The sequence below is a fragment of the Syngnathus scovelli genome, chromosome 4, assembly GCF_024217435.2.
Source record: "Syngnathus scovelli strain Florida chromosome 4, RoL_Ssco_1.2, whole genome shotgun sequence".
NCBI lineage: Eukaryota > Metazoa > Chordata > Actinopteri > Syngnathiformes > Syngnathidae > Syngnathus > Syngnathus scovelli.
Window position 1 is genome coordinate 1,913,158 of NC_090850.1, and position 21,208 is coordinate 1,934,365.

The window sequence follows — 21,208 nt, forward strand, 5'->3', positions numbered from 1 at the left end:
TCGGGCCATGGTAAAGGGGCTGATCGGAAACCAGCTGATGGGGACAAGGACTAGGCGGATGAACTCAATCTGTTCTTCAACAGATTTGATTCCGCCTCCCCCCTGCCCCTTCACCTCACTCCGCACCTCATCCTGCCCCCCCCCCCCCCCCTGAGTTACTCTTCTGTCTCCACTCCATCACCCGGGTCTTCCGACTTCAGGTGAGGAGTCATCTCAGAAAGATCAAGGCAGGGAAGGCCCCGGGCCCAGACGGCATCTGGCCGAGACTGCTCAGGGACTGTGCGGACCAGCTGAGTGGTGTGGTCAGGTACCTGTTCAACCTGAGCCTGAATCTGAACAAGGTCCCAGGACTGTGGAAGACCTCCTGCGTGGTAAGGTGAAGGTGCCGCGCCGCAAGGAGCCTAACCAAAAAGGGCCAGAGTCGCCTCCTCCTGCTGAGGAGACTGAGGTCCTTCGGTGTGTGCAGGGCTCTCCTCCGGACCTGCTATGGCTCTGTGGTGGCCTCAGCCATCCTCTACGCTATGGTCTGCTGGGGTGGGGGCAGTACTGACCGGGACAGGGGGAGACTGAATATGATGGTCAGAAGAGCAAGCTCTGTCCTGGGCTGTCCCCTGGACTCCATTGAGGTTGTGGGTGAGAGGAGGACGTTGATTAAGCTTTAATCCATCATGTACAACACCTCTCACCCCCTCCATGAGATTGTGCGGTCCCTGAGCAGCTCCTTTAGCGGTAGACTTTTGCACCCTCGGTGTAGGAAGGAACGGTTCCGCAGGTCCTTCATTCCCTCTGCTGTCAGACTTTACAACACCTGATAAAATGAATGTGTTTCGTCTCTGCTAGCAGCACTTGTGTTTGTCCTTGTCTGTTATTTACCCTTTTTTGTAATTCTGGCACTTTTTTTAGTTGCACTCGTATTGTTCTTGCACTCATTATGCGCTGCTGTGACAAGTGAAGTTCCCCGCTGTGAGATGAATAAAGTTCTATCATCATCATCATCATCATCATCATCATCATCATCATCATCATCATCATCATCGTCATCATCATCATCATCATCATCTTTGCTCGGGTGGTGGACGGCAGGACGACTACTAAAGGATCATACTGGCTAGCAAGCACCTTATAGATGTTGAACAGGATGGGCTCACCGTCGATCACCGGACACGTAAGTATGGCTGCGGATCCAGAGGTTTATACGGCTTTGTGCACCAACTGCACCCTCCTCTTAGAGAGGTTGTCCCTGCTATAGAGGTGTGTCCGCCAGCCAGAGCAGAATAGTGTGATAACAGCAGATGTGGCGGACACAGACGCGGACTGTAGTCAGCCCGCTAGCCCAGTTAACATTAGCCCCAAGCGGCTAGCTAACCGCTAAGACGCACAGCTGTCCAAAGTCATCTCGGTCTACTGGCCCTTGCACCTTGGTCATAGGTGACTCCATTACCCGACACATCACGCTTAAAAATCCAGCCATGGTAATGTGTATTCCTGGAGGCAGAGCACCCGACATAGAAGCTAATCTTAGGGAGCTAACTTGCAATAGGCCTAGTCAACAGCGTAGGTCTAACAACACTAGCTACTCGGACATAGTGATACACGTCGGCGCCAATGATGTTAGGATGAGGCAATCAGAGATCACAAAGAAAAACATAGCAAGGACTTGTGATCTCGCCAGAAAGATGAGTCGGCATCGAGTATTTGTTACTTGCCCCCTGCCTGGGTGAGGCACTGATGAGAGGTTTAGTAGATTAGTCTCCCTTAATCGATGGATGGCTGGGTTCTGTAAAAAGCAGGGACTATATTTTATAGATAACTGGTCCTCCTACTGGGGCCGCACCGACCTGCTGAGGAAGGACGGCCTTCATCCTAACCTTGAAGGCGCCTTCACTCTTTCAAGTAATATAGATTACTGTTTGAGCCATTCATGACAGGTCACTTTAGAGCAGGCCGGGTCACAGGCGACTAGACCACCTGTTAGGATGGGTTTGGAGTCTGTTAAGTTAAAGTTAACTAGCGCTAGGCTAGACTACCAGCATGCACATAGCTCCTTGTGTAGACTAGAGCATCAGTACACGTGGACACACTTTCTACTGAGGTAGTAGACAAATCCAATCACTCCACCCCGACCGGTATCGCTGATGAGAATCAGAATCAGAATCAGAAAACCTTTATTGTCATTCTACATAGTACAATGAAATTGGAGACCTCCATCCAGTGCATGAGGTAGACACAAGTAGGTAAGTAATCGACTAGTAGAAAAGTAGATGAAATAATCAGAAACAGTAGTGCGGACAAAGTGCAGTAATAGTGCAAGAGGAAAGTGTCATCAGTGTCGGCTGGAGTTGAGGGCGGCTATGGCTTGGGGAAAGAAACTGTTTCTGAGTCTGTTTGTCCTGGTCTTCATTTGCCTGTAGCGTCTTCCAGAGGGCAACAGGTCAAACAGGGCGGAGCCAGGGTGGGAGCTGTCCGCTGAGATGGCCTTAGCCCTGCTGAGGCAGCGGGTAGTGTAGACGTCCGTAAGGGAGGGGAGAGGGCGGCCGATGATCCTCTGGGCTGCCTTCACCACTCTCTGCAGCTTCTCCCTGTCAGCGGCGGTGGAGCTGCCGAACCATACTACGATGCAGTAGGTCAGTAGACTCTCGATGGAAGATCGGTAGAAGGTCAGCAACAGGTCGGTGTTGAGGTTGTACCTCCTGAGGACTCTCAGGAAGTGTAACCGCTGCTGAGCCTTCTTGACGATGGTGGTGATGTTCTCTGACCAGGAGATCCGGTCAGAGATGTGGACGCCCAGGTACTTGGTGCTGTGGACCCTCTCCACCTGCTCGCCGTTGATGAAGAGGGGAGTTGGCTCAGGGCTGTGTCTTCTGAAGTCTATGATGAGCTCGTTGGTCTTCTTGGTGTTCAGAGCGAGATTGTTCTCAGAGCACCGGTCGACCAGCTCCAGGACCTCCTCTCTGTAGGCTACCTCATCGCCATTGGAGATGAGACCGACCACAGTGGTATCGTCGGCGAACTTGACAATCCGGTTGTGTTTGTGAGCCGGTCTGCAATCATGAGTGTAGAGGCAGAAGAGGAGGGGGCTCAACACACAGCCCTGTGGGGAGCCGATGCTCAGCGTACGGGTGGAGGAGAGGCGGGAGCCAACTCTCACAGCCTGGAGTCGGTTGGTCAGAAAGTCATTAATCCAGGCACATGTGAGAGAGGGGAGTCCGAGAGTGTCCAGCTTTGTGGTGAGTCTGTCCGGGAGGATGGTGTTGAATGCCGAACTGTAATCCACAAAGAGCATCCGGACATAGCTCTGCTGCTGCTCCAGGTGGTTCACCGCACAATGGAGGGCTACGGCGATGGCGTCTTCTGTGGATCTGTTGGTCCGGTATGCAAACTGGTGGGGGTCGAGGTGTGGGGGAAGATAATCCTTGATGTGCTGAAGAACCAGCCTCTCAAAGCACTTCATGATCACCGGAGTGAGGGCCACTGGCCGGTAATCATTCAGGCTAGAGATGGCCGACTTCTTCGGCACTGGGATGATGGTTGAGGTTTTCAGGCAGGGCGGGACGGTTGCTAGGGCCAGGGAGCGGTTGAAGATTGTGGTGAAGGTGGGGGCGAGCTCCTCAGCGCATGCCCTCAGCACCTTGCCGGGGACCCCATCCGGGCCTGTGGCCTTTCTGGGATTCACTGTAAGGAGCACCTTTCTGACCTTGTGCTCCTGAACAGTGAGTGGAGTGATGTCAGAGCTGGGTGGGGGAGGGGGCAGGGCAGGGACAGGGGAGTGCTGCTGGGATGTTCCAAACCGAGCAAAGAAGCTGTTTAGCTCCTCTGCCAGCTGTGCGCCTTGGTCTTCGACTTGAGCGGCACTGCCCCTGAAGTTGGTGATCTCCTGGATGCCCTGCCACACCTTGCGGCCATTGTTGCTGGACAGGTGGGACTCGATGCGTTTTCTGTGGTCCGCTTTCGCCCGTTTGACTCCTCTCCTCAGCTCAGCTCTGGCAGCGCTGTACAGAGCTCTGTCTCCTGACCTGAAGGCGGTGTCGCGGGCTCTGAGGAGAGAGCGGACCTGGCTGCACATCCAGGGTTTCTGGTTAGGGAAGACCCGGATGGTTTTGGTCACAGTCACATTGCTGGCGCAGAACTGGATGTAGCCCAGAACTGTGTCTGTGTGTGTCCCCAGCTCCTGGTGGTCGAACAGGTCCCAGTCTGTCCGTTGAAAACAGTCTTTGAGTTTGTGGAGTGCATCCTCAGGCCAGGAGGTGATGGTCCTTAAGGTGGGTCTGAGTTTGCGTCTGAGGGGGGTGTAGGCAGGGAAGAGCAGGAGGGACAGATGGTCTGATTTCCCGAGGTGGGGGAGGGGGATAGCTCTGTATGCATGTTTGATGTTGGTGTAGACATGGTCCAGGGTGTTCTCACCTCGTGAAGCACACTTTACGTGCTGGTGGAAATTCGGCAGAACAGTCTTTAAGTTGGCCTTGTTAAAATCCCCCGCTACAATGTGGAAGCCATCAGGGTGAGCCCGTTGTTGTTCACTCACAGCTCTCAGCAGGAGAGAGAGTGCCGTGCTTACGTCAGCGTCGGGTGGAATGTAAACAGCAATGACGATAACAACAGCTAGCTCCCTCGGGAGGAAAAAAGGCCGGCACCTGACTGCCATGTACTCGAGGTCCGGACAGCAGTGGCTGCCTACGATGGTCGCATTGTTGCACCAGTTTTCGTGCACATACATACAAAGCCCCCCACCTCTGCGTTTACCGGAGTCCAATGTTCTGTCCGCGCGTAGCAGGGAGCGGCTTGCTAGCTGCATGCTAGCATCGGGGATATCCGGGCGCAGCCAGGTTTCGGTTATAATAATCACACAACAGTCCCGGACGTAGTGGTTTCCCGTGAGCTGTAGATCCAGGTCGTCCATTTTATGCAGCAGGGATCTGGCGTTGGAGAGAAACAGGCTCGGGAGAGGTGGCTTGTGCGGTTGTTTACGTAGCCTTAGCATTAGGCCAGACCGACGGCCTCGCTTTTGCTTCCTCTCTCTTCTCCGCCTGCGTCGCCTCCCAGACCCGACAACAATCCACGGAGACCCCGGCGGTCTCGCAATCTCGTCTGGGATGTTGTGCTTGCGGTGAAAGTCACTTGAAATAGGTATCCGTGCTTGGTGACCAATGTCCGTGAGCGAGTGGAAAGTGTACTTGGGATTCCCAGTACAGAGTGTGCCAAAGAGTGAAAATAAAAAAATATAGGCAAGGAAAAAAGAGCACTGGCGTGGAGAGCCGTAAGCCGCTGCGTCCGTGCGCGCCGCCATCTTGTCCTGTTACATGTGTACCGAATATTTACTATCAAATCCCTACGGTCGTATTGTCCCACCGCGCTAATAAACATTTGAGAGGTGATGTCAGACCTAGAGAACACAATTTTACTCGTATTTTGTTTAAAAATCCTTCGATATCCTTCATCACGGAACATAATCTAAACATTTTTGGTCTTTGCGAGACCTGGTTAAAACCTAATGAACTGCTGCCGCTTAACGAGGCCTCGCCTCTGTTAGAGATTTGCTCACTCCAACTTATTTTGCAAGAACCACACGGGAGACAGGCAAGTTCTTTTAGACACCTGCAGGTGGATAGTTCACTCGTTCCAGAATGAAGTCTGACTCAGGCCTCTTGCAGGAGCATTTTCATTGAGAGGAACAGAGTGGGGGTTGAGAGTGGGCGTGAGAGCAGACAGGATGGGGCCGAAGGCCCTGGCCTGCTGATCAAAGCACAGCAGGGGGTCTTTCACGATGTTGTGTAAACAAAACAACTTTGATTGCTTCCTCTGCAGCTAGTCAATCAGTTCAAAAGATCTTAGCACTTTGTTCTACTACTTTTGTTAAGACAGGACAGGCGAGGGTAATTATTACAGGTTACATTCCAACATAATCCTACGATAAAGATAACCTGGAAAACCCTAACAGCCTCCAAATTATGTGAGCTCGCATGTAGAGTGTCCTCGAAAAAAGGGTGGGGGGGTCGCCCTTATCTCTAAGTCCGATCTTAGATTTAGGCCTCATTCAATTAATGTATTCAAAACATTTGAAGTTCTCATTGCCCGTTCCACAGCTCTACCGTCATTCTATCTTGCTGTTATTTACCATCCACCCGGGACTTACCTGGGTTTCCTGGATGAATTTTCAGAATTCGTGGCTGATCTAGTGACAAATGCGGATAATATAATAATTCTGGGGAATTTCAATATTCACATGAATTTACCGTCAGTCACTTACTTTGCCGTTTAAGACTTTAATTGATACGTTTGGTTTTACGCAAGCCATACTGTCAAGTGCTGGCGCCACCTGCGACAGGACCACAACCCCCTGTTAGTGGAATCGCCGTCACCTGCCACGGGCTCATGGACAGCGCTATATCAGCCCCGCCAGTGCAGACCCGAGTGTCAGTCTGTCCCGTGATGCTTCGCTCATCAGTCCCTGAGAAACTGACTTTACGATTTGGAGATCTGCAGAACTGCAGAACTGCTTGTCCACCCCAGCCAGATCGCCGCTCCAGCGCCAGCTATTCCCATCATCCCCTTCCACAATAAAGTCTCTGTCGCTACGCACTTGGCTGTACTGTCTGATCCCTTACACATACTGGCAGCAATGCATAAAAATGGAAATACCTTAGATCTGGTATTATCCCGAGAACTGGCAACCTCAAATATATCAGTACTGCCATACACTACTGTTATGTCTGCTCACTACTTAATAATATTTGAAATTTTAGCTCTCTGTCACAGACAAGATCACAACCAAAATTACAGCAGCCGGAATATTAACTCCATAACTGTGACTGCGCAATCCAAGTTACTGCCACCGGCAACTGCCATATTTCCTGCATATATCGACTTTATTGATAATCTTACAAATGAATTCAATACGACATTGTTAAATGCCATCGACTCGGTAGCGCCACTACGTCTGAAAACTCGCCGTAGAAAGCCTGCTCCACGGTTCAATGATGAAACACATACGCTTAAGCAATTATGTAGAAAGCATGAGCAAAAATGACGTTTAACCAGACTTGAGATTTTCCATCAGGCATGGCGTGACAGCCTCCTGAAATACAAAGATGCGTTTATCTTAGCAGAAACTAATTATTTCTCGCAACTTATTTTTCTCAATAAAAACAATCCTAAATACTTATTTGATACAGTGGCAAAACTAACACGATGCCAGCCGATCTCCGATAGCTCCTTCCACTCAGCCGACGAGTTCATAAAATTTTGCGCTCGAAAGATTGAATCCATTAGGGATGAGATCAAGATGACCGTTCCAATCGCTCAGTCGAGACCGCTGGCCGGGGCTGGCGATCATGCAATAACCCTCTCAAATTTTAAAAGCGTCTCCCTTGACAGGCTTACGCAATTGGTTAGTGCGGCTAAACAAACATGTTTACTCGACCCGCTTCCAACCAAACTATTTGAAGAACTATTTCAAATTTTAGGACCGTCCGTCTTAAATATAATTAATTTGTCTGTCTCCTCAGGTATAGTGCCAGGAGCCTTTAAAACTGCTATCATTAAACCGCTGCTTAAGCGACCGAATCTCTACCCAGACTGTCTTAGTAATTATAGGCCGGCTTCAAATCTCCCATTCATCGCAAAACGTCTTGAAAAAGTAGTAGCGCAGCAGCTAATTGATTACATGACTGCCAATAATCGATTTGAATCTTTTCAGTCTGGTTTTAGACCTAATCATTCCACAGAGACAGCACTTGCTAAAGTGACCAATGATCTCCTCTTAGCTATGGATTCTAACACTTCCTCTGTATAATTATTACTCGATCTTAGTGCTGCCTTCGACACTGTAGACTTCGATATTTTATTAGGGCGTCTTAAAAGCTGTGTTGGTATTGCAGAGACAGCACTACGCTGGTTCTATTCCTATCTATCAGACAGGACTCACCAAGTGGTCCATGGTAATGCGACTTCTGAGCTCTATAACGTTACGTGTGGTGTCCCGCAGGGATCGGTACTCGGACCAATTCTATTTAATATTTATATGATCCCGCTTGGGGACATAATACGTAAATATAACATTAGTTTTCAATGTTACGCAGATGACACCAATTATATATGCCGTTATCGATGACAAATTCGTGGGACTGTTGTCATCTTGAGGCGTGCCTTGTGGCGATCAAGCAATGGATGTCACTCAATTTCCTCCGTCTTAACCCAGATAAAACTGAGATGTTGATAAGTGGTCCAGCTCGTTATCGCCACTTATTTAAGGAAACCACTATAACTATGGATAACTGTACTATCACTCAGAGCGATACTGTAACTAATCTCGGGGTAATATTTGACCAAACGCTCTCCTTTCAAAAGCACATTAAGACCATAACTAGAAATGCGTTTTTTCACCTCTGTAATATTTCTAAGATTCGTCCAATTCTCTCGACCGATGATGCAGAAACTATTATACATGCGTTTATTACGTCGCGCCTGGACTACTGTAACGCATTACTCTCTGGTCTTCCTAAGTCCAGTATCAACAGTCTACAGTTAGTGCAAAATGCTGCTGCAAGGCTGCTCTCACGGACAAGAAAATTTGATCACATTACCCCAATGTTAGCCAACTTACACTGGCTCCCATTTAAGATGTGACTTCAAGGTTCTCCTATTACCGTATTTTTCGCACCAAAAGGCACACTGGATTATAAGGCGCCCCCTCATTGAATTTTTTATTTTAGAAATTATTTCATATATAGGGCACACCGCAGTAAAAGGCACATAAAATAGAAGCTATACTGCAACAAACTGAGGTTGACTAGGGAAGCGGTCCACTAGCCAATAACCAATGAGCCCTCTGTAAACAATTGCGTTTCTCAAACTATCGCCTATAAAATGATCAGAACTGACTAAAGTTCGATCTAACGCATTGGTACTGCTTACCTATGTTTCCCTTCCATATCCATCCATCCATCCATCCATCCATCCATCCATCCATCCATCCATCCATCCATCCATCCATCCATCCATCCATCCATCCATTTTCTGAACCGCTTAGTCCCCAAGGGGGTCGCGGGCGTGCTGGAGCCTATCCCAGCCGTCATCGCGCAGTAGGCGGGGGACACCCTGAACCGGTTGCCAGCCAATCGCAGGGCACACAGAGACAAACAACCATTCGCACTCGCACTCACACCTAGGGACAATTTGGAGTGATCAATCGGCCTACCAAGCATGTTTTTGGGATGTGGTAAGAAACCGGAGTGCCCGGAGAAAACCCACGCGGGCTCGGGGAGAACATGCAAACTCCGCACAGGGAGGGCCGGAGGTGGAATCGAACCCGCACCCTCCTAACTGTGAGGCGGACGTGCTACCCAGTGCGCCACTGAGCCGTTTCCCTTCCATATCGATCCGTAAATTTACTCGAAACATTAACAGAGCGGCCGATTTTGACATGAAATAGCCTCGTGCGTATAGCAGCTATCACTATAGCATTAGCCACCCGTAAACTCCCATGAGCCTCAGCTCGCAAACTCCCATGAGCCTCAGCAAAGTGTAAACAATCGCGTTTCTCAAACGATCTCCTATAAAATGATCGGAACTGACTACAGTTTGATCTAACACATTGGTACTGCTTACCTATGTTTCCCCTCCATATCGATCCGTAAATTTACTTGAAACATTAACGGAGCAGCCTATTTTGAAATGAAATAGCCTCACGGGTACAAAAGCTATTCAGTGATGCCCCCTGACCATGCTGTAATGCTGGGAAGCGATGCGACCTTCTAATTTACTAGTTGTACTAAAACGTACTGAAACATTTTGGCAGAGCACTGTGTACAACCAGTATGGATCAACAAATTCATCAATTGATCCATATATAAGGCGCACCGGACTATAAGGCGCACTGTCGGCTTTTGAGAAAATGTTAGATTTTTAGGTGCGCCTTATAGTCCGGAAAATACGGTAACTTATAAATCTTTGCATGGTTTAGCGCCCTCATATCTCGTTGACCTAGTTGTGCCTTACGTTCCGTCCTGTAACCTCCACTCGCAAAAAACGCTAGTCTTTTAGTGACCCCGAGTGCCAAAAAAATGTCTGCAGGGTCGAGAACATTTTCTATTCGGGCTCCAGAGCTTTAGAATGCCCTACCAATGGGTATTAGAACTGCTACCTCAGTAGAAACATTTAAGACAAGATTAAAGACACATTTCAATGATATGGCCTTTAATTAACCTGTGGTGGCCGATTCGGCTGGAGTTGCTGTTTTGTTGAATAAGTTCAGTGGAGACATACTGCATCATTTTGCAGATAAAGGAAGATGAAAATTTTTGATTGTGAAAGTGGATCTGACTTTTATTATTTGCAATGTTTATGGTCCAAACAAAACAGGACAGGCCAAAGAGCTCTTTCTCAAGTTAACTGACCTAAAAAAAACATTCAAAGTCTCTATTTTTGTTATTGTGGAATTCTATATTTGTTTTTGGGTCATAATTAATCTGTCCCTAATGCTTAAATAGAAAAGAAATGACAACCACGATGAAACAAGGATATCCAAACCAGACAAGGATCATTTATTAATAGACAATTGGCGACCTATTTCTCTCTTGAATGTTGATTATAAAATTATTGCTTCAATTTATGCATGTCGTTTAAAACAAATTTTGTCCGAAATCATAAGCAAGAATCCTTCCTCTCTCTCTCTCTCTCTCTCTCTCTCTCTCTCTCTCTCTCACTCACTCACCATTCACACTACTGCTGTAGCCCCCCACTCTCCTCTCAACACAGCTCTTCAGGTGCAGCAGAACAAATGAGTCATGAAACTTAGAGATACGGTGAGAAGCTCGGTCATCCGGGAGAGACTCGGAGTAGAGTCGCTACTCCTCCACGTTGAGAGGGGTCAGATGAGGTGGCTCGAGTATCACATCAGGATGCCTCCTGGACGGTCAGATGAGGTGGCTCGGGCATCTCATCAGGATGCCTCCTGGACGCCTCCCTGAGGAGGTGTTCCGGGCATGTCCCACCGGTAGGAGACCCCGGGGACGACCCAGGATGCGCTGGAGAGACTATGTCTCTCAGCTGGCCTGGGAACGCCTTGGGATCCCCCGGGAGGAGCTGGATGAAATGGCTGGGGAGAGGGAAGTCTGGGAGTCCCTCCTAAAGCTGCTGCCCCCGCGACCTGACCCCGGATAAGCGGAAGAAGATGGATGGATGTTTGGATGGATGGATGGATGGATGGATGGATGGATGGATGGATGGATGGATGGATGGATGGATGGATGGATGGATGGATGGATGGATGGATGGATGGATGGATGGATGGATGGATGGATGGATGGATGGATGGATGGATGGATGGATGGATGGTCCCTTCCCGATTACTGCCAGACACACAATTTACGTTTCAACAGTACTCACATAGCATAATCATGGAAAGACAGAAACAAAAGACAAATCTGACCAGGATAACATGATTTGAATACAGCAATAGCAATTTAAGAGCCTCTCTGCTCTCAGCCCTCAGCGTTATTTATGGCCCGCCTGCACTGTCAAACTTGAAACTGTAATTCGTCCTATGACCAAAAGGTGGCAGCGCCACCCCTCTCTACTCTTTTCTGCCATGGCGACTCCAAAGAAAACGAGGAAATTTGACATTGAAGGCTGTCGCTTTCAAGAGAAATGGGAATTACAATACTTCTTCACTGAAAATCAAGGCAATTGTGTTTGTCTAATTTGTAAAGAGACGGTTGCCTTGTTTAAGGATTTCAACCTAAAAAGACACTATCAGAATAAACATGCTAACACATACGCTCCAAGCTGAACTGGCATCACAACAGCGATTTTTCACGTGGGGCTGCGAGTCAAAGTAAATCAAAAGTAAATATTACTAAAGCAAACTAAAAAGTGGCTGTATACGTGAACAAACTATTACTTTCTGAAAGATATTGAAAATGACAATTTCAATGGTTCAAGATGGCGGCGCGTGCACACGCAGCGGCCACTCTCTGTCCCGTTCGGTGTTTTGTGAGTGTTTACTGAGTGTTTGTCCGGCAGTTTTGTGTGTATTCGTCTCGTGTGATACGTCGTGCTACTAGTGCGGCGGGCATGTTCTGCTCAACATCGGCGGAAGTGGGTTTTATGGCGTTCTGGACTTTGGTGCAGAGAGATTAAGGGCGCTCGGACTGCTTCGTCATGGAGCGACGCCGGACTGGCCTGCTCTTCCTCCACCGGTTGGACTGCGTCCTGAGCTCGGACTGCTCCGTCCCGGAGCATTGTTGGGATGCGTCGGCAGCGGGTCTGCGAGGCAGCGGGAGAGGGGCCAGCGCGGAGACGTCTGGCCAGGCTTGCGGCCAACCCAGCTCGCTCAGCCGTGCCTTCCATTCTCCTGGCGTACGTTCGTTCGCGGGACAAGATGGGTTGCGTTCGCCTGATAGGATCCACGAACCGGACAGTGCGTGCCTGCTGTGTGCTCGTGTTCACAGTGGCCTGGTTGACTGTCATCTTACCGGAGTCTGCCGTGCATCGGGAGCGGCTAGCGTGCTATCACGCTTATTGTTCATTGATTTTGACTTCTTGTGTTATTTTTCCTGTGTTGTTTACTTGTATGTGCGTTGTGAACTCTGTCTTGTCACCCTGGGATAGTGAGAAACGTAATTTCGATCTCTTTGTGTGTCTTGACATGCGGAGGAATTGACAGTAAAGGAGACTTTGACTTTGACTTTGACAAAATTCACTTGTTTGAAGTTTTAATAATAACAGACAACTTTGCATTACTTATAACAGGGGTCCCCAACCCCTAGTCCGCGGACCGGTACCCGTCCGTGGGTCACTTGGTACCGGGCCGCCAAGAAGCACAGAAAGAAAAAGTATTTTATTTTAATCGACGATCAGTTAATCCAGGTCAAGATGCTCGTCCCGGTCACGTGACATGTTTCCCCAGTCGAGCCCGCAAAGCTAGCAAAAATGAGTAAGAATTTATTTTGAAAAATATAAAAAATTGGCGATTCTCTCCCAACCGTCGGTTCAGGTCAAGACGTTCGTCTCGGTCACGTGACGTCACCTCAGTTGAGCCCGCGAAGCAAGCAAATATGAGCAAGAAACAGAGATGTTTAGAAAGCTTCTTCAGAAAGGAAAAAAAAGCCCTATGAGGAGACGGAAGAAGAAGAGGCTGCATTTAAAAGAAAAGGTGTGAGGGACCTGGGACCCAGGCGCCTGTATTAGCTTGCTTTGTCAGGAATAAACAATTGGTAAATTCGGTCTGATTGATCAACTGGTCTTCTCTTTGACAGAACGAACTCGCAAAATTGTTAGGTGCGCCAGTGTGTGGATTAGGACATGAAGACTCATGTGTTAAGTGTTGATCGCAATTTGGAGTCAGATCAATAACTACAATCCGTAGCCTAACAAAATGTATCATTTATATAAAGGCCGGTCCGCGAAAATATTTCTGACACGTAACTGGTCCGTGGCGCAAAAATGGTTGGGGACCACTGAATTATAACTCCTGTTTAAAATGTTCATGAGGCAAAAAATAATTTCAAACTCATGTAAATTTAAGGTATTTCATACAGTTTGTTCAATGTTATCTGACTCTTCAGATATGAATGAAAGGCAGAATTTGTGTTTTTAGAGTTGTTCACATCTGCCTGAGTGGCTTATAGTTGGTTATTTTGTCATTTAAAAATAAAGACAATTGGGACAATGAAATTTGTTTCATAACCGTGTGTATTTGCATGAAATTTTGTAGTTAAAAAAATGTCCGACAAACTATTGGCCCCCGGGCCCCTTCACTTTATCAAATCTGGCCCGCCTTGCAAAAAGTTTGGACACCCCCGCAGTACAGTAATAAAAAAAGAGTAAACAATTTCTTCCTGTGGTCGGCTTGTGCACTGGAAGGGGCGTTGCAAGCGAGAGACGATGCAACAGTCCAAAATGGCGTATACCAGGGGTCACCAACCTTTCTTAAACCGAGGGCTACTTCCTGGGTACTGATTAAGGCAAAGGGCTACCAGTTTGACACACACTTCTGAAATAGCCAATTTGCTCAATTTAGCTTTAACGAGGTGTTATTATTAATAGCTATGTGAAGACACTGATCATGTTTATGATTTCTCACAATAAATATCAATAATGATAACAAGATAGGAACTATATTAATATCAAAGTTGTGAAATGTTTCTCAACATCGTGTCACTTTGATGTCGCTACAGTTGTCCCGCAAATTGGACACGCAGGCTCCTTTCACAGTGGTAAAAAAAAAAAAAAAAACCTCTACCTCCCATTCCTCATTAAAATGATAGGTTTTCTTTCTTTTTTCTGCCATTTTTTTGGGGTCAATCGTCTTGTTTCCTCTGCACAAACAATACGTTATACGTATGCGAACAATCCTGACCCTTCAACTGCCGTATTGGCCCAAATATAAGACGGTGTTTTTTTGCATTGAAATAAGACTGAAAAAGTGGGGTTCGTCTTACATTCGGGTTCTAGACATTATACCCATTCACAACGCTGGATGGCGCCAGATATCTTTAAAGTGAATGCTAACGGTTGCCAGCAAATGTGTTTTGTTGTCTCGATGACTTATGTTTGGTGTGTTGCAGAGAGTATTTAATTTATGGTTATTTAGTATAGTGGAACCGTTACGTCCAGTCAGTTATGTAATGTGTGCCGTCGTGTTGTGTGTTGAGCGTTGACGTACGTGCTGTATTTCTGTCTGTTACAGAATCCCACACATCCCACACACACACACACACACACCACACACGCACGCACGCACACACACACACCCCACACCACACACACCTCACACACCCTTCACACGCTTCATGCAATAATCACACACAAGAATCACATTCCTACACCCAAAGACCCATGTACACTACACACACCTGCTCTCACATACTTACGACCAAACGTATGCCTATACCCTTTTGCCAGTTTGCCTGTATGCCCCTATGAGCCACAGTGCCTGTTACTTCTTTGCCAATAATTCAGTAAAGCAATGAAAACTGAACCACGTCTTTCCTCCTGTGTTCTGTTTGTATCTGGGGGCGAAAAGAGCATAACCATCCGAGCCAACCCCCTATACAGTCCTTAGGCTCCCCAGCAGAAACGTAGCGACAATCTGGAGAAAAGTGGGTCAAAGATCGGCCAGGTTAACCGGCAGCTGAGGAAAAGTTATGATGCAAACTTCAAGATGATGGTGATAAATGAAGCAGAGTCTTCAAACAATTGCAAAGTGGCTGTGAAATATGGTGTCACAGAGTGTAATGTACGGAGAGCTCAAAAAGATCGCCTTAAAAATGCTCACAATCAGAGAAAAGCTTTCCGTGGTCCTCAGAGCGGCCGCTTTCAAGAGCTTGACAGGATCATTTGTTCCAGATGTACTGTAATTATTTTCTGTATAAAAATTTAATTTTGTGTTCAAAAAGTCTTTTCTCAAACTTGAGTCTTGAAAAAGAGGGGGTCGTCTTATATTCGGGCCAATATGATATAGTCGGTCAAAATTAATTTATATGAATCTTTTTTGTCTAAATAAATGAATAAATAAAAAGATAAATAAATAGTCATTTCCGGTTCACGTGTGATTTAAACAAGAATAGCAAAAGTAAAATAAATAGATGCAGCTCACTCATAAGTGCCGCTATTTGAGCTAATTTTAAAACAGCTCCGCAGGCGACTCACGTGGTCCTCATGGGCGACCTGGTTCCCGCGGGCACCGTGTTGGTGACCCCTGGCGTATACCATGTGAGTGGGTAACGCCGTCTTACTCGGTCCACAGCCTCTCTCACAGTGTATTTTTCTGCCGTGCGCAGCAACAGGTTCCCGCCCACGTTACGAATCTTACGACGCTTACGACGCAAAACCACTTAGGTCGAATAAATGCTCTAAATATATGAGATGAAATATGTGAGATATGTCATGAACACAAAACGTAACTCGAGGCCGTCGTAAACCAAGGACCCCCAGTAAATAAATCAGTGCCAGCCATAAATGCCATCTAGAGTTCGTATTTGTGCTGTCAGGTGATTTAAAAACATAATCTGCATAATTACAGGGTTTGTAATTATTTAATCAAAATTTAACCACATGTGTAATAAATTTCAGCAAATAAAGATTTTGAATCTTACGACGTTTCAAAATTGTAGTGCATGATTAATTAGTTGAATACACTAACAAAAGATTTGAAATCAACATTTTTATTGGTGGTGTGCTTGATAAATTAAATTCAAAAGTAAAAGGGTCAGTGGCATCAGTAAACCAATTAGGCCAGGTGTATTATTTAAAAATACAATACAAAAACAGTTAAAAATAAAAAAAGTCAAAGTCAAAGCCTGCTTTATTGTCAATTTCTTTACATGCCAAGACATACAAAGAGAACGAAATTACGTTTCCCACTATCCCACGGTGACAAGACACAGTACACAATATACATACAAGTAAACAACACAAAAAGTAAAAACAAGAAGGCACAAACAATGAATAAATAAGAGCGATGAATAAATAATAAATAAACAAATAACATGATAAATAAGAGAAGCAAAAATGGAGCAAGTGTGCATACAGCAGACAGTCAGAATATAGTGCAAAACTACAGGACGTTACGCAGGAGGGGGGAGAGAGTTCAGAATCCTAACAGCCTGGAGTATGAAGCTGGTGGTGAGTCTGGTGGTGCCGGAGTGCAGGCTCCTGTACCTCTTCCCAGAGGGCAGAAGATCAAACAAAGAGTGAGCGGGGTGACTCACATCACACACAATCGTGGTCGGCTTGCGAGTGAGATGGGAGGTGTAAATGTCCTTCAGGGAGGGGAGTGAAGCACCAATCATCTTACCAGCTGTGGTCACTATGTGCTGCAGGGCCTTCATGTTGCATTCAGTGCAGCTACCACCCCACACAGCGATATAACTAGAGAGGACGCTCTCAGTGGTGCCACGGTAGAATGAGGTCATGATGGCCGGAGGAGCACTTGCTCGCCTGAGTTTCCGCAGGAAGTACAGGCGGCGCTGAGCTTTCTTCGCCAGTGATGCAGTGTTGGTGGTCCAGGAGAGGTCCTCACTGATGTGCACCCCCAGGAATCTGGTGCTGCTCACTCTCTCCACCACAGCACCGTCGATGGTCAGTGGCAGGTGTTGGGTGCGACCCTTCCGGAAGTCAACAAGAATCTCCTTGGTCTTGTTGACGGGGGGGGGGGGGGGGGGGGGGGAGAATGGACCTGATGTGCTCCATGACAAGCCGCTCAAAGCATTTCATGATGATGTCAGTGCCACGGGGCGGTAGTCATTGAAGCAGGATGGAGCAGGTTTCTTCGGCACAGGCACGATGGTGGCAGCCTTGAAACATGATGGGACGATGGCCTGCTGCAGAGAAATGTTAAAGATGTCCGTGAAGATACCCATCAGCTCCCCAGCGCAGTCCTTCAGCGCTCGACCAGGGATGTTGTCTGGGCCCACCGCCTTACGGGTGTTGATAGCGGCAAGCGTCCTCCTCACGCTATCGGCAGAGAGGCACAGGAGCTGCTCGTGTGGAGGGGGAGGGGTCTTCAGCGGGCAAGTGCTGTTCTGAGCGTCGAAGCGAGCAAAGAAGCGGTTCAGATCGTTGAGCAGATGGATGTGTCCCTCACAGCTCTGCGGTGCGGGCTTGTAGTCCGTGATGGTCTGAATGCCTTGCCATAGGCTCCGTGCGTCCCTGCTGTCTTTAAAGTGGGCGGTAATCTTGCAAGAGAATGCCCTCTTCGCTTCCTTGATGCTCCGGGACAGGTCGGCCCTCGCTGTTCTCAAGCCAGCCTCATCTCCAGCTCTGAAGGCTTTATCCCTGGCCCTCAGCAGCCTGAGGACAGCCCCTGTCAGCCGTGGCTTCCAGTTAGCCCGAGTGCCGATGCATTTTGTGTGGGTCACATCATCAATGCACTTCGAGATGTAAGAGGAAACAGAGTCAGTATACTCCTCTATGTCCGTCTGATTGTTGCAAGTGGCTGCCGGCTTAAACATTCCCCAGTCAGTTGCGTCAAAGCAGTCCCGAAACGCATCAGAGGCACCTTCAGGCCCCTTACCCGCTTGCGAACCGGCCTGGATACTTTCAGTCTTTGTCTGTATGCGGGCATAAGCATAACAGTGATATGGTCTGAAAGCCCAATATGGGGGAGAGGGGTGGCTTTGAAAGCTCCTTTATGTGTAGTGTAGACCAGGTCCAGGAAGCTGTCACCACGTGTTGGAAAATCAACATGCTGGTGAAGCCTCGGAAAAACAGCCTTTAGGTTAGCATAATTAAAATCCCCAGCGAAGATGGTGAAACCGTCAGGGTGCTCCGTCTGTTGTTCAGTAACATTCTGGTACAGTTCACTAAGAGCCGTGATCCTGTCGCTTTCAATGTTGGAAGGTGGGATGTACACCGCGACTAGCAGAATCGCAGTAAATTCCCTCGGCAGGTAAAAAAGACGGCACTTAATGATCACAAACTCCGCCAGTGGCGAGCAGTGAAATATAAAAATAAAGCTCACTCAATACAGCAATTCAAAATTCAGGCATCTCCTCCTGCATTATTTGCACCTCCGCTTCACACAACATGTTGCCACTCCGAATCCATCCATCCATCCATCCATCCATCCATCCATCCATCCATCCATCCATCCATCCATCCATCCATCCATCCATCCATCCATCCATCCATCCATCCATCCATCCATCCATCCATCCATCCAAAAATAAAGCACCTCCGCTTCACACAAGTTGTTGCCACTCCGAATATTTCTTTAAATTTGATCGTTTTTTTTTGTTGTTGTTGTTGTTTTGTTTTATTTTTCAGATTCAGTAGAAAACACTTTACCTTTGTCTGGCCAAAAAGGAAAAAAAATGACTTAGCGCATGAATGATGACTTCTCCCATAATGCTTTATCATTGAAGATGAAATATTTTGCTTTTATTTCATGTTCCAAAATGAAAAGTTGTTTGTTGTGTGCATATTAGTTAGTAAAAATGCACTCCCCTCTCCTCAAATGTGTTTCAGATGGTCCCCGGAGGCAGAGGCCGCATTCCAAACCCTCAAGGAACACTTAGCCACAGCACCAATCCTCACTATGCCATACATACATCGGCAGTTTGTAGTGGAAGTGGGCACTTCCGGTTTTGACTCAAATCCTACAATGTAAATTATTATTTAATGACTGCTTTGCATCACTATTCGAGTCACTACTGATTCATGCACAACCTTATAAACTCCTTGTGTAAAAGGCTAAGTACTGCAAATAAAGCTAAGGTGCGTCAACGCAAAATTAGACTCCAGAATCATATTTTTTTAAATAATTTTCCTTTTATGTTATTTAGAAAAACGAACTGGGGAGATTTCATTTTCTTTACTCAATGTCTACATACAAAATTGTATTCTCATGGACATATATTAAATATTTATCATAGATATACAAAATACACAGTACACACAATTTGACGTAATCTAGTACATCGCTTTTAGGCAGTACCCACATTTTTTCATTATATTTGTGAAGCTGCCATTTTGTCTTCTTCACGGAGTGCTTTGGTGCCTTATTGATTCACAAAGTGATACAAAATGAACTTATCCATGAATTACTCTGTACATTTAAAGAAAAATGATCAATATATGCCTGTTTTTCCATTTAATGTTCTATTCTATGTTTGGAGCACTAAAATCCAGAAACATATTGTGAAATGTCCGTCAAATGGATTTCCAACTGGATTGTTCTCTCATAGGAATTTGAACAACTTGTACTTACAGCAGAAACTGTTAGTCTGTAATTATAAATGACAACCCTTTACATTGTATTGTTACAAAAGGTTTTCATTGTATGTGCGACAGAATATATACTTAATCACATCCATATGGGAGGGAGCACACAATGGCCAAACGGGTCAAAGTTTAACTTTGAGACAAAATTATGATGCAAATGACTTCCATCCATAGTGACATGTACTTGTACAAAGATTTAATTGTGATTTTTAAGGCTTTTACATGTAATGCATTTATTACAGTTCTCTGTTCAATCCCCCTATTCACATGGGCAGCTTTTTATCTGAAGTTTTACATTATCCCTGCCATCAGCATCAAAAGTGCTCTACTGAGTCTAATCATCCAGTCAACAATTAAATAAAGGACATCTGTCCAGCCTCCACTGTCTCACTTTAGCGCCATCCTTCTGCCCCTCATTATAAAAATGTTACTGGAACAAATGCTCATAAAATACATTACAAAATGAAGAAAAAAACTATACAGAAATGCACATTTGACCTTTTATTAAAGTGTATAAGAAAGAGATCCAATTCGGAACTGTATAAAAGTAAGAATCAAGTACAGTATCAGTTGATACTGTCTCAATGATTTAACAATACACTAGTCATTCTGCTGCAATCTCAAAGGTGTTTAATATTTTCCTCTCATATGGCTATTAAATGACTGCTGTGAGTAAAATGCAGCACATAAATGCATACTAAAACAACCAATTCAATTAATTATACTCAATTCTTGATTGTCTGCTCGGCCAAATTGGCCTACAGTCAGTTGAAAAAATATATTACAACTTTCATTAGTGTGAAATGAGGCACAATAGGTCTTAATGTGCGTGGTTGTGTTTGTTTTTTATTGTTATGGACTAATAAAATTATTTTTCAGTCAAAATTGTGTTCATGATTTAATAGAAAATGCAATTTGGATTTGTCCTTTGTAAATGAAATTGTTTACCATATATCACCATGGAGAATGAAAGAAAAAAAACCCATCCCCCTCTGACCCAATTTTGTACCTCTAAATTTGATTTGATAAACGCCCAAGGAAAGTCAATCAATTAGAGACAGAAGGCATGAAAAAATGCCCATATTTTATTTGCTAAAATTGAGCATGCGACGAGCAAAAAAAAAAAAAAAAAAAAATAGAGCAAGAGCCCTCAGGCATCTGAGGATTTAGTAGCAACGAGAAATTAAGGAACATTTCTACTCGACAAATTACGTTTTTCACCTCTATTTTTTGATTGATTGTACATTCCCCGAAATAAAACTTCAAGCCATGTTTTTTACCAGCGTAAATCATTTTGTGGCACTTCGTGTAACTGTGCAGAGGCAGGTCGGACCCAATCTGTTAGAGGGAGCTTTTCACCGCTGTGGGATTGGTCAAAGCTGATTTCAGTCATGGACATTAAAATAAGTTCCTTTCTTTCCCTTTAAATGCTCCGCTACAGTTGTGCACGAGAGTCTTTGAAATGGAGGAAGCACATCTGCACCGT